The sequence below is a fragment of the Somniosus microcephalus genome, unplaced genomic scaffold (genome assembly GCF_052327205.1).
Source record: "Somniosus microcephalus isolate GS21.2 unplaced genomic scaffold, FLI_Smic_1.0 scaffold39, whole genome shotgun sequence".
In the NCBI taxonomy this organism is placed as follows: domain Eukaryota; kingdom Metazoa; phylum Chordata; class Chondrichthyes; order Squaliformes; family Somniosidae; genus Somniosus; species Somniosus microcephalus.
Window position 1 is genome coordinate 537,698 of NW_028225226.1, and position 17,057 is coordinate 554,754.

The 17,057-nt window shown below is 46.9% G+C and overlaps 1 long non-coding RNA gene across 1 annotated transcript; it reads left to right on the forward strand.

Moving 5' to 3' along the window:
* Positions 1-367: 367 nt before the first annotated feature.
* LOC147083705 (uncharacterized) lies at positions 368-1,048 on the forward strand. The gene is made up of 2 exons (XR_015075960.1): positions 368-500; positions 974-1,048. It is a non-coding gene; the product is annotated as an uncharacterized LOC147083705 (long non-coding RNA).
* Positions 1,049-17,057: the final 16,009 nt, after the last annotated feature.

Sequence of the window (17,057 nt, forward strand, 5' to 3'; positions counted from 1 at the left end):
GGCCGCACTGCACTCTGGGGGCAGAGCTCGCACATGCGCACCTGAGGCACCCGATGAGCCGCCGCTTTCTCTCTGCGGCGCGGGACAAACTTTCAGTCTCCGTTAACAGTGAGCGGTGATTTTGCTGGAAACTGACGACACTTTCCCTTTTAATCGCGCGGTTTTATGGCCGTAAACAGCGCGCATGCGCAGTGAGCTGGGTCACAGCAAGATGGCGACCGGGCGGCGAGTGACGCCACAATGCTGGCTGACGTCAGAAGGCCGCTGATTGGCGGTTTGCTCCGGGGCCGAGGGTTAGGGGTGAGGGGGCGGTTCTTGTGTCCGGCCAGAGAGCGGGCGGGCGCTGAGATTAGAGGGAGCACGGGGCAACCTGCATTTCACCATCGCCTTTCACAGCCTCAGCCCGGCCCAGCGCCTCACACACAATGGGGGGCTTGGCTTGTGAAGGGAGCTCACTCCAGGAAAAGCGGCAGGCACAGCAAGATCCCACATACAGCACTGTGAGCACAGCAGGATCCCACACACTGCACTGTGGGCACAGCAAGATCCCACACACAGCACTGTGGGCACAGCAAGATCCCACACACAGCACTGTTGCCAATGGCCAAATAATCCACTTTAGTGATGTTGATCAAGGGAGAAATAATTGCCCTGGACCCCGGGGAGGACTCGGCCACTCTTCTTTGATATGCTGTCGTGAGATTTTTTACATCCACCCGAGAGGGCAGACAGGGCCTCGGGTTAATGTCCCATCCAAAAGACGGCAACTGCGACAGTGCGGCACTCCCTCAGCACTGCACTGCAGTGTCAGCCTGGATTTTGTGCTTAACTCTCTGGAGGGGGGCTTGAACACACAACCTTTATGATTCTAGAAGCGAGAGAGTGTTACCAATGAGCCAATGCCGACACCGAGTACTTCAGAACGGTCCTTAATTGTTCCGTCCCCTAACCCAATGTCTCTTTTTTTCCACAGGAGAAGTCGTGCTGAAACTTCCAGGAATTTTGAGAAGGAATTTTCACCGGTGTTGAATAAATGTTCTGGAAAATACTTCATTCCGACTGGAAACTTCTTTGGATGATCACATGGCCGGGAGGCACCGAGACAATTTGATGAGACTGTGAAGGACGTAAAGTGAAATCAGGCACATGGCGAACAACGGTGTTCAGGTAACTGGGGATCCCGGGGGTAATGGCCACTCTGTTCAGGTAACTGGGGATCCCCGGGGTAATGGCCACTCTGTTCAGGTAACTGGGGATCCCCGGGGTAATGGCCACTCTGTTCAGGTAACTGGGGATCCCCGGGGTAATGGCCACTCTGTTCAGGTAACTGGTGATCCCCGGGGTAATGGACACTCTGTTCAGGTAACTGGGGATCCCCGGGGTAATGGCCACTCTGTTCAGGTAACTGGGGATCCCCGGGGTAATGGCCACTCTGTTCAGGTAACTGGTGATCCCCGGGGTAATGGCCACTCTGTTCAGGTAACTGGGGATCCCCGGGGTAATGGCCACTCTGTTCAGGTAACTGGTGATCCCCGGGGTAATGGCCACTCTGTTCAGGTAACTGGGGATCCCCGGGGTAATGGCCACTCTGTTCAGGTAACTGGGGGTCCCCGGGGTAATGGCCACTCTGTTCAGGTGGGCAGTTTAAAAGGAAGTGGAACAGTGTGGGGAGAAAGTTGGCTGAGGATCGGAAACAGAGGCTCAGTGTTAATGGGAGTTGCTCAGATTAGTGAAGGGTTGGAAGTGGTTACCCCAGGGCTCAGTGCTGGGCCCACTTTTCTTCTCCCTATGCAGTGACTGTTCGGATTTTCACAATCTCAACATTTGCTGATGGCACAAAAGTAGGAGGTTTGACAAACAGTAATGAGTCTGTAAATGTGTTCAGGAAGACATTGTGTAGAAAAGGAAAAATCAACCTGGCACTTAATTATTTTGGTCTTAAATTGATATCCTCTGGTTACCGACTCACTAACCAGTGGTGACAATTTTTTATCAGTTACTTGATCAAAACACCCCTCAAAATTTTGAACCCCATTATCTGACCCCTTTTCAACGTCTCTTATAAGAAAAGTTCTGTGAAGATTCCTGTCCTTGGGATCATCTCAGTGAATCTCTTCTGCACCTCTCCATGGCCCCGACATTCTTACTAAAGTAATGCACCAAAAACTGGAGACAATATTCTGACTGTGGACCAACCCATGATGTGTCCAGGTGTAGCATTAACTCTCCATTTATACTCTGTGCCCTTATTTATAAATCCTCGGATACCGTGTGGAATTTTGTAAAACAGCTTTATCAACTTGCCTCCCACTTTTAAAGATTTGTGTATCTGAATCCCTGAATCTCTCTGCTCCTCCACTCCTTCTACAGTTTTACCGTATAGTGTCTATTTCCTCTCATTCTTCTCACCTCACATCTCTGCATTAATTTCCATCTGACATCGACCTGTCCAATCTGCTCACCTGTCTCACTCCTCCTGAAGTTGTCCACAGTCCTCTTCATGGTTAACCTCACTCCTTATCTTTGTGGAAGCTGCAATGTTTGATATTGTGCTCCAAACACCCAAATTCAGGTCAGTCATATCCACATATATTGAGAAAAACAATGGTGCCCACACTGACCCCTGGGGATCACTACTGTTTAAATCCTTCCAGTGCAATAAACAGCTGTTAACCACAACTCTGTTTTTTGTTATTTACCCATTCTGTCTCTCTCTCTCCCTCCTATCCAACCTCTCACGTTCTTTATCACTTAGTTCTCGGACACAAACAGACACATTTCCCCTTTTCTCTGTCCTTCTCAATTAAAACTGTTTCTCCCCTTTGTCGCCCCTAGTCTCGCTCCTTCTCACTCTTGTATCCACACCATCTCTCGCACTCCCTCCCTTTCCGATCCTCCCTCATTCAGACGCTTACTCTCACACACTGTCTCTCTCAGACTCACTCTCTCAGACTCACTCTCTCACACACTGTCTCTCAGACTCACTCACACAATGCCTCTCTCAGTCTCACTCTCTCACACACTGTCTCTCTCAGACTCTCTCACACACTATCTCTCTCAGACTCACTCTCACACACTGTCTCTCTCAGACTCACTCTCTCACACAATGTCTCTCAGACTCACTCTCACACACTGTCTCTCTCAGACTCACTCTCTCACACAATGTCTCTCAGACTCACTCTCACACACTGTCTCTCTCAGACTCAGTCTCACACACTGTCTCACTCACACTCACTCTCTCACACACGGTCTCTCTCAGACTCTCTCTCAGACTCTCACTCTCAGACTCACTCTCACACATTGCCTCTCTCAGACTCACTCTCTGGTACAATGCCTCTCTCAGAGTCACTCTCTCACACTCTGTCTCTCTCAGACTCTGTCTCTCAAACTCTGTCTCTCTCCGACTCACCCTCTCACACACTGTCTCTCTCAGACTCACTCTGAAACACTGTCTCTCGCCTACTCATTCTCTCATACAATGTCACTCTCAGACTCACTCTCTCACACACTGTGTCTCTCAGACTCTCTCTCACACACTGTCTCTCAGACTCACTCTCTCACACACTGTCTCTCTCAGACTCACTCTCTCAAACAATGTCTCTCTCAGACTCACTCTCTCACACACTATCTCTCTCAGACTCACACACTCTCTCACACACTGTCTCTCAGACTCACTCTCTCACACACATTCTCTCAGACATGCTCAGACTCTCTCTCTCCGACTCAATCTCTCAGACTCTCTCAGACACACTCTCTCACACACGGTTTCTCTCAGACTCGTTCTCTCACACACTGTCTCTCTCACACTTTTCCTCTCTCAGACTCACTCTCTCACACACCATCTCTCTCAGACTCACTCTCTCACACACTCTCTTTCAGTCTCACTCTCTCACACACTTTCTCTCTCAGATTCACTCGCTCACACAATGTCTTTCTCGGACTCACTCTCTCACACACTGTCTCTCTCAGACTCACTCTCTCACACACTGTCTCTCTCAGACTCACACACTCTCTCACACACAGTCTCCCTCAGACTCACTCTCTCACACATGGTCTCTTTCAGACTCACTCTCTCACACAGTCTCTCTCAGACTCACTCTCTTGCACACTGTCTCTCTCAGACTCACTCTCTCACACACTGTCTCTCTCAGACTCACTCTCACAAACTCTCTCAGACTCACTCTCACAGACTCACTCTCACACACACTGTCTCTCTCAGGCTCACTCTCTCACACACTGTCTCTCAGATTCACTCTCTCACACACTGTCTCTCTCAGACTCTCACACAATGTCTCTCTCAGACTCTCACTCTCTCACACACTGTCTCTCAGACTCACTCTCTCACACACTGTCTCTCAGACTCACTCTCACACATTGTCTCTCTGACTCACTCACTCTCTCACACACTCTCTCTCTCAGACTCACACTCTCAGACTCTCTCTCTCCGACTCTCTCAGACACAATCTCTCACACACGGTCTCTCTCAGACTCATTCTCTCACACACTGCCTCTCTCAGACTCTCTCTCTCACACACTGTCTCTCTCAGACTCGGTCTCACACACTCTCTCACACACTGTCTCACTCAGACTCATAGATACATAGATACATAGAAGATAGGAGCAGGAGTAGGCCATTCGGCCCTTCGAGCCTGCTGTGCCATTCAATGAGATCATGGCTGATCATCCAAATTCAGCACCCGGTCCCTGCCTTCTCCCCATAACCCTTGATCCCTTTAGCCTTAAGAAATATATCCAACTCTTTCTTGAATATACTTAATGAACTGGCCTCCACCGCCCTCTGTGGCAGAGAATTCCACAGGTTCACCACTCTCTGGGTGAAGAAATTCCTCCTCATTTCAGTCCTAAATGGCTTACCCCTTATCCTTGGACTATGACCCCTAGTTCTGGACTCCCCGGCCATCAGAAACATCCTTCCTGCATCTAGTCTGTCCAGGCCTGACAGAATTTTATAGGTTTCGATGAGATCCCCTCTCAATCTTCTAAACTCCAGTGTGTAGAAGCCCAATCGACACAATCTCTCCTCATACGTCATTCCTGCCATCCCAGGTATCAGCCTGGTGAATCTTCGCTGCACTCCTTCCATGGCAAGTACATCCTTCCCCAGGTAAGGCGACCAAAACTGCACACAATACTCAAGGTGTGGTCTCACCAAGGCCCTGTACAACTGCAGCAAGACATCCTTGTTCTTGTACTCGAACCCTCTTGCTACGAAGGCCAACATACCATTTGCCTTCTTTACCGCCTGCTGCACCTGCATGCTTACCTTCAGCGACTGGTATACAAGAACACCCAGGTCACTCTGCCTTCCCCTTCTCCCAACCTATTACCATTCAAATAATAATCTGCCTTCCTGTTTTTGCCACCAAAGTGGATAACATCACATTTATCCACATTATAGTGCATTTGCCATGTTTCTGCCCAATCACCCAACCTGTCCAAATCGTGCTGGAGTTTCACGACATCCTCCTCGCAGCTTACCCTCCCGCCCAGCTTTGTGTCATCTGCAAATTTGGAGATATTACATCCAATTCCCTTGTCCAGATCATTAATATATATTGTGAACAACTGGGGTCCTAGGACCGATCCTTGCAGTACCCCACTAGTCACTGCCTGCCACTCGGAAAACGACCCGTTTATTCCAACTCTTTGCTTTCTGTCCGCCAACCAGTTCTCTATCCAAGTCAATACCTTGCCCCCAATCCCATTTGCCTTTATTTTGCACGCTAATCTCTTATGCGGGACCTTATCAAAAGCCTTCTGAAAGTCCAAAGACACCACATCCACTGGTTCCCCCTTATCTATTTTGCCAGTTACATCCTCAAAAAATTCCAGTAAATTAGTCAAGCATGATTTACCTTTTGTAAATCCATGTTGACTTTGTCCGATCCAGTCACTGCTTTCCAAGTGCTCTGCTATTACATCTTTTATAATGGACTCTAGCATTTTCCCCACTACCGATGTCAAGCTTACCAGTCTATAATTCCCCGCCTTTTCTCTACCACCTTTTTTGAATAGTGGGGTAACATTAGCTACCCGCCAATCCATGGGTACCGTTCCAGAGTCTATCGAGTTTTGGAAGATGACCAGCAATGCATCTACTATTTCTAGGGCCACTTCCTTAAGTACCCTGGGATGTAGATTATCAGGCCCTGGGGATTTATCGGCCTTCAGTCCCATCAATTTTCCTAACACCATTTCCCTACAAATATTGATTTCTTTCAGTTCCACCCTTTCATCAGACCCTATGTTCCCCGGCATCTCTGGGAGGTTATTTGTGTCCTCCTTTGTGAAGACAGAACCAAAATATGTATTTAGTTAGTCTGCCATTTCTTTGTTCCCCATTATAAATTCCCCCGATTCTGACTGCAAGGGACCTACGCTTGACTTCACCAATCTTTTTCTCTTCACTTATCTATAAAAGCTTTTACAGTCAGTTTTTATGTTCTCTGCAAGCTTACTCTCATATTCTATTTTCCCTTTCTCAATTAATCCCTTTGTCCTCCTTTGTTGAATCCTAAACTGCTCCCAATCCTCAGGATTATTGCTTTTTATGGCCAATTTATATGCCCTCTCCTTGGACCTTATGTTATCCCTAATTTCCCTTGTTAGCCACGGTTGGGTCACCTTTTTTATTTTATTTTTATGCCAAAGTGGGATGAACAAATTCTGTAGTTCATCCATTCGGTCTTTGAATGTTTGCCATTGCCTATCCACCGTCAACCCTTTGAGTGCCATTCCCCAATCAATCCTAACCAACTCGCTCCTCAGACCATCATAGTTTCCTTTATTTAAATTGAGGACCCTAGTCTCCGAGTCAACTACTTCATTCTCCATCTTAATGAAGAATTCGATCATATTATGATCGCTCAGACCCAAGGGGCTCTTACAACAAGATTGCTAATTAATCCTTTCTCGTTACATAATACCCAGTCTAAGATGGCCTGATCTCTGGTTGGTTCCTCGACATATTGGTCCAGGAAACCATCCCGTAAACACTCCAGGAATTCCTCCTCCACAGTATTGTTACTCATTTGGTTGGCCCAATCTATATGTAGATTAAAGTCACCCATGATGACTGCTGTTCCCTTATTGCACGCTTCTTTAATTTCTCTTTTAATGCCATCCCCAACCTCCGTCTTACTATTTGGAGGTCTATAAACCACTCCCACTAACGTTTTTTTCCCCTTAGTATATCTCAATTCTACCCATACAGATTCCACCTCTTCAGAGCTAATATCCTTCATTAAAATTGTGTTAATCCCTTCTTTAACCAGTAATGCTACCCCACCTCCCTTTTCTTTTTGCCTATCTTTCCTGAATATCGAATACCCCTGGATGTTGAGTTCCCAGTCCTGGCCTTCCTTGAGCCACGTTTCCGTAATCCCAACCAAATCGTATTTGTTTACTTCTATTTGCGCAGCCAATTCATCCACCTTATTACAAATGCTCCTCGCATTAAGACACAAAGCCTTCAGGCTTGTTTTTGTAACGCTCTTAGACCTATTAGAATTATTATTTACTGTGGCCATGTTTGATTTAAACCGTTGATTTCTCTGACTGCCACTTTTGTTTTTCTCCTTCCTATCTTTTGCTTTTATCCTTGTTTCCCTTTCCTCTGTCTCCCTGCTCAGGTTCCCAACCCCCTGCCATTTTAGTTTAAACCCTCCCCCACAGCACTAGCAAACACTCCCCCTAGGACATCGGTTCCAGCCCTGCCGAGGTGCAAACCGCCCGGTTTGAACTGGTCCCACCTCCCCCAGAACCGGTTCCAATGTCCCAGGAACTTGAATCCCTCCCCCTGGCACCATTCCTCCAGCCACGTATTCATCTGAAGTATCCTTCTATATCTACTCTGACTAGCACGTGGCACTGGTAGCAATCCTGAGATTACTACCTTTGAGGTCCTGTTTTTTAATTTATCTCCTAACTCCATATACTCCGCTTTTAGGACCTCATCCCGCTTTTTACCTATATCGTTGGTGCCTATATGCACCACGACAACTGGCTGTTCACCCTCCCCTTCCAAGATGTTCTGGAGTCGCTCGGAGACCTCCTTGACCCTTGCACCAGGGAGGCAACACACCATCCTGGAGTCTTGTTTGCGGCCGCAGAAACGCCTATCTATTCCCCTTACAATAGAATCCCCTATTATTGTAGCTCTACCCCTCTTTTTCCTCCCATTCTGTGCAGCAGAGCCACCCCTGGTGCCAGGAAGTTGGCTGCTGCTGCCTTCCTCTGATAAGCCATCCCCCCCCCCCCAACAGTACTCAAAGTGGTGTATCTGTTGGAGAGGGGGATGGCCACAGGGGACCCCTGGACTACCTGCCTGCGCCTAGTACTCTGCCTGTTGGTCACCCGTTCCCTTTCTTCCTGTCCAACCTCTACCAGCGGTGTGTCCAACTCCGTAAATGTGCTATTCACATTGTCCTGAGCATCGTGAACGCTCCAGTATGTGTCCAGTCGCAGCTCCAGCGCCGCAATGCGGTCTGTCAGTAGCTGCAGCTGGATGCACTTCCTGCACATGTAGTTGTCAGGGACACAGGAAGTGTCCCTGAGTTCCCACATATCGCAGGAGGAGCAGATCACGGGGCCCGGCTGTCCTGCCATGACTTACCCTTTAATTAATTGAATTTAAATTAAATCAATCAATCCCACTAATTACACTACAGTTAACTGGTTTACATAGAAACATAGAAGATAGGAGCAGGGGTAGGCCATTCGGCCCTTCGAGCCTGCTCCGCCATTCAATGTGATCATGGCTGATCATCCAATTCAGTACCCTGTCCCTGCCTTTTCCCCATATCCCTTGATCCCTTTAGCCTCAAGAAATATATCCAATTCTTTCTTGAATATATTTAATGAACTGGCCTCCACCGCCCTCTGTGGCAGCGAATTCCACAGGATCACCACTCTCTGGGTGAAGAAATTCCTCCCCATTTCAGTCCTAAATGGCTTACCCCTTATCCTTAGACTATGACCCCTGGTTCTGGACTCCCCGGCCATCAGAAACATCCTTCCTGCATCTAGTCTGTCCAGACCTGTCAGAATTTTATAGGTTTCGATGAGATCCCCTCTCAATCTTCTAAACTCCAGTGAGTATAAGCCCAATCGACACAATCTCTCCTCATACGTCATTCCTGCCATCCCAGGTATCAGCCTGGTGAATCTTCGCTGCACTCCCTCCATGGCAAGAACGTCCTTCCTCAGGTAAGGTGACCAAAACTGCACACAATACTCAAGGTGCGGTCTCACCAAGGCCCTGTACAACTGTAGCAAGACATCCTTGTTCCTGTACTCGAACCCTCTTGCTACGAAGGCCAACATACCATTTGCCTTCTTAACCGCCTGCTGCACCTGCATGCTTACCTTCAGTGACTGGTGCACAAGGACCCCCAGGTCTCTTTGCACTTCCCCTTCTCCCAATCTATTGCCATTCAAATAATAATCTGCCTTCCTGTTTTTGCCACCAAAGTGGATAACCTCACATTTATCCACATTATAGTGCATTTGCCATGTTTCTGCCCAATCACCCAACCTGTCCAAATCGTACTGGAGTTTTCCGACATCCTCCTCGCAGCATACCCTCCCGCCCAGCTTTGTGTCGTCTGCAAATTTGGAGATATTACATCCAATTCCCTTGTCCAGATCATTAATATATATTGTGAACAACTGGGGTCCTAGGACCGATCCTTGCGGTACCCCACTAGTCACTGCCTGCCACTCGGAAAACGACCCGTTTATTCCAACTCTTTGCTTTCTGTCCGCCAACCAGTTCTCTATCCAAGTCAATACCTTGCCCCCAATTCCATGTGCCTTAATTTTGCACGCTAATCTCTTGTGTGGGAGCTTATCGAAAGCCTTCTGAAAGTCCAAATACACCACATCCACTGGTTCTCCCTTATCTATTTTACCAACAGTCGCTACTACACCAGAGAGACCTTAGAAACTATAAACCAGAGTTAAAGTTTAAAAAAAAAAGAGATACACTCACCAACCAAATACTCACCAACCAATCACTTACCTGCTTCCTGGTGACGTCACACTTTGATTACTTTTTACCTCTCTCCCCTGCTCCTGACTCACTGCCACCAGTTTGAACTGCCGCTGAAGCTGTGTTCGCACACAGGCCCACTCTAGTCGGGCTGCTCCTGACTCACTGCCACCGGTTTGAACTCACTCTCTCACACACGGTCCCTCTCAGACTCACTCTCTCACACACTGTCTCTCAGACTCACTCTCTCACACACTGTCTCTCTCAGACTCTCTCTCAGACATTGCCTTTCTCAGACTCACTCTCTCACACACTGTCTCTCTCAGACTCACTCTCTCACACGCTCCCTCTCAGACTCACTCTCTCACACACTGCCTCTCTCAGACTCACTCTCTCACACACTGTCTCTCTCCGACTCACTCTCTCACACACTGTCTCTCAGACTTACTCTCTCACACTGTCTCTCTCAGACTCACTCTCTCACACTCTGTCTCTCTCAGACTCTCTCACACACTGTCTCTCTCAGATTCACTCTCTCACACACTGTCTTTCTCAGACTCACACACTCTCTCACACAGTCTCCCTCAGACTCACTCTCTCACACACTGCCTCTCTCAGACTCTCACACTCACACACTGTCTCTCTCAGACTCACTTTCTCACACACTGTCTCTCTCAGACTCACTCTCTCACACACCGTCTCTCTCAGACTCACTCTCTCACACACTGTCTCTCTCAGACTCACTTTCTCACACACTGTCTCTCTCAGACTCACACTCTCACACACTGTCTCTCTCAGACTCACTCTCTCACACACTGTCTCTCAGACTCACTCTCACACACACTCTCTCTCAGACTCACTCTCACACACTGTCTCTCTCAGATTCTCTCACACACTGTCTCTCTCCGACTCTGTCTCTCTCACACTGTCTCTCTCAGACTCACTCTCTCACACACTGTCTCTCAGACTCACTCTCTCACACACTGTCTCTCTCAGACTCACTCTCTCACACACTGTCTCTCAGACTCACTCTCTCACACACTGTCTCTCTCCGACTCTGTCTCTCTCACACTGTCTCTCTCAGACTCACTCTCTCACACACTGTCTCTCAGACTCACTCTCACACACACTGTCTCTCTGAGACTCAATCTCACACACAATGTCTCTCTCAGACTCACTCTCTCACACACTGTCTCTCTCAGACTCTCTCTCACACATTGCCTCTCTCAGACTCACTCTGCCATACAATGCCTCCCTCAGACTCACTCTCTCACACACTGTCTCTCTCAGACTCACTCTCTCACACACTGTGTCTCTCAGACTCTCTCTCACACACTGTCTCTCTCAGACTCACTCTCTCACATGCTCCCTCTCAGACTCACTCTCTGACACACTGGCTCTCTCAGACTCACTCTCTCACACAATGTCTCTCTCAGACTCACTCTCTCACACATGGTCTCTTTCAGAATCACTCTCTCACACAGTTTCTCAGAGTCACTCTCTCACACACTGTCTCTCAGACTCACTCTCTCACACACTGTCTCTCAGACTCACTCTCTCACACACTGTCTCTCTCAGACTCATTCTCTCACACACTGTCTCTCTCCGACTCACTCTCTCACATGCTCCCTCTCAGACTCACTCTCTCACACACTGTCTCTCTCAGACTCACACTCTCACACACTGTCTCTCAGACTCACTCTCTCTCACACTGTCTCTCACAGACTCACTCTCTCGCACGCTCCCTCTCAGACTCACTCTCTCACACACTGTCTCTCTCAGACTCACACACTGTCTCCCACAGACTCACTCTTTAACACATGGTCTCTTTCAGACTCACTCTCTCACACAGTCTCTCAGAGTCACTCTCTCACACACTGTCTCTCAGACTCATTCTCTTGCACACTGTCTCTCTCAGACTCACACTCTCACACACTGTCTCTCCCTGACTCTCTCTCTCACATACTGTCTCTCCCTGACTCACTCTCTCTCACACACTGTCTCTCTCAGACTCACTCTCTCACACACTGTCTCTCTCAGACTCTCTCTCTCACACACTTTCTCTCTCAGAGTCAGTCTCTCACACACTGTCTCTCTCAGACTCACTCTCTCACACACTGTCTCTCTCAGACTCTCTCTCACACACACTGTCTCTCTCCGACTCACTCTCTCACACACTGTCTCTCTCCGACTCACTCTCTCACACACTGTCTCTCAGACTCTCTCTTGCACACTGTCTCTCTCAGACTCACTCTCTCACACACTGTCTCTCTCAGACTCACTCTCTCACACACTGTCTCTCTCAGACTCACTCTCTCACACACTGTCTCTCAGACTCTCTCTCTCACACTGTCTCTCTCAGACTCACTCTCTCTCACACTGTCTCTCTCAGACTCACTCTCTCACACACTGCCTCTCTCAGACTCAATCTCTCACACATTGTCTCTCTCAGACAACACAATACAAATCGCTTTATTGGCATGATAAGGTACATCTTATGTTGCCAAAGCATCAAAATACATTTATGGTTGAACACATAAACGCGGTTCCATTCATACAGTGTATAAACAGGTATATCCCTGAGTTTATAAATATATTTTCGCCTTGTTTATATATACTCTTGTCTTAGTTTACTGGTTGTCCCTCTGTTCATGGCAAGCTGTAACATAGTGTGCCGCCAGTGTTACACAGCTTCTCTCCTCCCCCAGTAGGAATGGGAGTTTTTGGTTGTCAGTCAGATTTCTGAATTCAGGGCATATTTGTGAGAATTTTTGATAGAAATTCTCTCTGATGCCCTGATATTTTCCACAGGCTGTGAGGAAGTGCATCTCTGTCTCAACCACTCCCTGACTGCAGTGAGAGCATATCCTGTCTTCTCTTGGCAGCCTGGTCTGCCTGTGTCTGCCTTTTTCGATCGCTAGGCTATGTTCGCTAAGTCTGCACCTTGTCAAGGTTCTTCTCAGTTTGTTATCCTTTACCATGGTCAGGTAATCAGCTATGTTGTATTGTCTGTTTAGGGCCAAGTAGCAATTGAGTTTGCTTTGGGTTTTTGTTGTTTCTGCCCAATATGACAGATATTTTTCCTTTTGCTTAGCGACGATTGTGTTGGGTCGAATTCTTTGTGTTACCCTGTCACTGTCCTGGGGCTGGTTATTGTTAGTATTGTTATTAGTTACTTTATTGAGTCCCAGGACTAGTTGACTGAGGGTATTCTTCTTTATGGTCAGCACGGTGGCATAGTGGTTAGCACTGTTGCCTCACAGTGCCAGAGACCCGGGTTCGAATCCGGCCTCGGGCAACTGTCTGTGTGGAGTTTGCACATTCTCCCCGTGTTTGCGTGGGTTTTCTCCGGGTGCTCCGGTTTCCTCCCACAGTCCAAAGATGTGCGGGTTAGGTTGATTGGCTATGATAAATTGACCCTTAGTGTTAGGGGGATTAAATACGTGGGGTTACAGGGATAGGGTGGGATATGTGTTGGTGTAGGGGTTACGGGGATCGGGTGGGATATGTGTCGGTGCAGACTCGATGGGCCGAAATGGCCTCTATCTGCACTGTGGGGTTTCTGTGATTCTGTGATTCTGTGATGGTCAGCTCTTGGCATTTCAGGGCGTCGTAGTGATAGCATTGGGGGTTGCTCATTTGTAGGTGATTCCAAAATTTGGTGGCTCTTTTTTGGATAGTGATTATTAATGGGTATTGGCCTAGTTCCGCCCTGCATGCGTTGTTTACTGTTTTCCTTTGAGTCCGGAGGATACTTTTACAGAATTCCGCATGTAGGATCTCAATTGGGTGTTTGTCCCATTTTGCAAAATCTTGTTGTGTTAGTGGTCCCCAGACCTCACTGCCATAGAGTGCAATTGGTTCAATTACTGATTTGAAAATTTTGAGCCAAATGCTAATTGGGATTTCTATTTGGATTGATTTTTTGATGGCATAGAAAGCCCTTCTTGCTTTCTCTTTCAGTTCATTCACAGCCAGTTTGAAGTTTCCCGTAGAACTGATTTTTAAGCCCAAGTATGTGTAGTGAGTGGTTTGTTCAATTTTGGTTGTTCCTACTGTGAAATTTATTGTGGGTCCATGTTGTTTGGATCTTTGCTGGAACACAAGGACTTTGGTTTTTTGGGGATTTATTGTCAGGGCCCAAGTCTGGCAGTACGACTCCAGCAGGTCCAGGTTCTGCTGTAGACCCTCCTTAGTTGGTGACAGCAGAACCAGGTCGTCGGCATAGAGGAGGAATTTAACCTTGGATTCATATAGGGTGAGGCCGGGTGCTGTAGATTGTTCAAGTAGTTTTGCCAATCCATTAATGTAAATATTAAAGAGTGTCGGTGAGATTGGCGAGCCCTGCGTCACTCTCTCTCTCACACTGCCTCTCTCAGACACTCTCTCTCACACTGTCTCTCTCAGATTCACTCTCACACACTGTCTCTCTCAGACTCACTCTCTCACACACTGTCTCTCTCAGACTCACTCTCTCACACACTGACTCTCTTACACACTGCCTCTCAGACTCACTCTCTTGCACAATGTCTCTGAGACTCACACTCTATAAACACTGTCTCTCTCAGACTCACACACTGTCTCCCTCAGACTCTCTCTCTCTCACACATGGTCTCTTTCAGACTCACTCTCTCACACACTGTCTCTCTCAGACTCACTCTCTCACACACTGTCTCTCTCAGACTCACTCTCTCACACACTGTCTCTCTCCGACTCACTCTCTCACACACTGTCTCTCTCAGACTCACTCTCTCACACACTGTCTCTCTCCGACTCACTCTCTCACACATTGCCCCTCTCAGACTCACTCTCTCACACACTGTCTCTCCAGACTTCCTCTCTCACACACTGTCTCTCTCCGACTCACTCTCTCACACATTGCCCCTCTCAGACTCACTCTCTCACACACTGTCTCTCTCAGACTCACTCTCACACACTGTCTCTCTCAGACTCAATTCAATTCAATTCAAATCGCTTTATTGGCATGATAAGGTACATCTTATGTTGCCAAAGCATCGAAAAACATTCATGGTTGAACATATAAACGCAGATCTATCCATACAGTGTATAAACAGATATATCCCTGAGTGTATAAATATACATTCGTATAATTTGTATATACTCTTTTCTTAGGTTTACTGGTTGTCCCTCTGTTTATGGCAAGCTGTAACATAGTGTGCCGCTAAGGTTAAACAATTTCTCTGTTCCCCTAGTAGGTATGGGAGTTTTTGGTCGTCATTCAAATTTCTGAATTCGGGGCATATTTTTGTGAATTTTGGGTAGAAATTCTCCCTTAAGGCCTGATATTTTCCACAAGCTGTGAGGAAGTGCATCTCTGCCTCCACCACTCCCTGACTGCAGTGAGAGCATATCCTGTCCTCTCTTGGCAGCCGGGTCTGTCTGTGTCTGCCTTTTTCGATGGCCAGGCTATGTTCACTAAGTCTGTACCTTGTCAAGGTTTTTCTCAGTTTGCTATCCTTTACCACGGTCAGGTATTCAGCCATGTTGTATTGTCTGTTTAGGTCCAAGTAGCAAATTAGTTTTTTGGGTTTTTGTTGTTTCTGCCCAAAATGACAGGTATTTTTCCTTTTGCTTAGTGACAATTGTGTTGGGTCGAATTCTCTGCGCTACGATGTCACTCTCCTGGGGCTGGCTATTGTTAGTAGTGTTAGTAGTTACTTCACTGAGTCCCAGGACTAGTTGACTGAGGGATTTCTTCTTTATGGTCCTCTCTTGGCATTTCAGGGCTTCGTAATGATAGCAGTGGGAGTTGCTCATTTTTAGGCGTTTCCAAAATTTGGTGGCTCTTTTTTGGATAGTAATTATTAATGGATATTGGCCTAGTTCTGCCCTGCATGCATTGTTTGGTGGCTCTTTTTTGGATTGTAATTATTAATGGATATTGGCCTAGTCTGCCCTGCATGCATTGTTTACGGTTTTCCTTTGAGTCCGGAGGATACTTTTACAGAATTCTGCATGTAGGATCTCAATTAGGTGTTTGTCCCATTTTCTAAATTCTTGTTGTGTTAGCGGTCCCCACACCTCACTGCCATAGAGTGCAATTGGTTCAATTACTGATTTAATAATTTTGAGCCAAATGCTAATTGGGATTTCTATTTGGATTGATTTTTTTATGGCATAGAAAGCCCTTCTAGCTTTCTCTTTCAGTTCATTCACAGCCAGATGAAAATTTCCCGTAAAGCTGATTTTTAAGCCCAAGTATGTGTAGTTAGTGGTTTGTTCAATTTTAGTTGTTCCTAGTGTGAAATTTATTCTGGGTCCCTGATGTCTGGATCTTTGCTGGAACACAAGGACTTTGGTTTTTGGGGGGTTTATTGTCAGGGCCCAGGTCTGACAGAATGACTCTAGCAGATCCAGGTTCTGCTGTAGACCCTCCTTAGTTGGTGAAAGCAGAACCAGGTCATCTGCATAGAGGAGGAATTTAACCTTGGATTCATATAGGGTGAGGCCGGGTGCTGTAGATTGTTCAAGTAGTTTTGCCAATTCATTTATGTAAATATTAGAGTGTCGGTGAGATGGGTGAGCCATGCGTCACACCACGCCCCTGTGGGAAGTATTTTGTTTGTTTGTCTCCAATTTTAACTGCACATTTATTGTTTGTATACATTGATTTAATTACATCATATGTTTTTCCCCCTACACCACTTTCAATAAGTTTCAAGAATAGACCGTCGTGCCAGATGGAATTGAAAGCCTTCTGGAAATCTATAAAGCAGGCAAAAATTTTGCTTTTGTTTTGATGAACATGTTTGTCAATTAGGGTCTGCAGGGTGAAGATATGATCTGATGTTCTATAGTTTGGTAGGAATCCAATTTGGCTTTTACTCAAGACATTGTGCTCCTCAAGGAAGTTTATAAGTCTTTTGTTTATGATACTACAGAAAACCTTCCCCAGGTTACTGTTTACACAGATGCCTCGATAGTTATTTGGGTCAACTTTGTCTCCACCTTTGTATGTGGGCGTTATGAGTCCTTTGTTCCAGATATCAGGGAAGTAACCGACACTCAGAACCAAGTTGAAGAG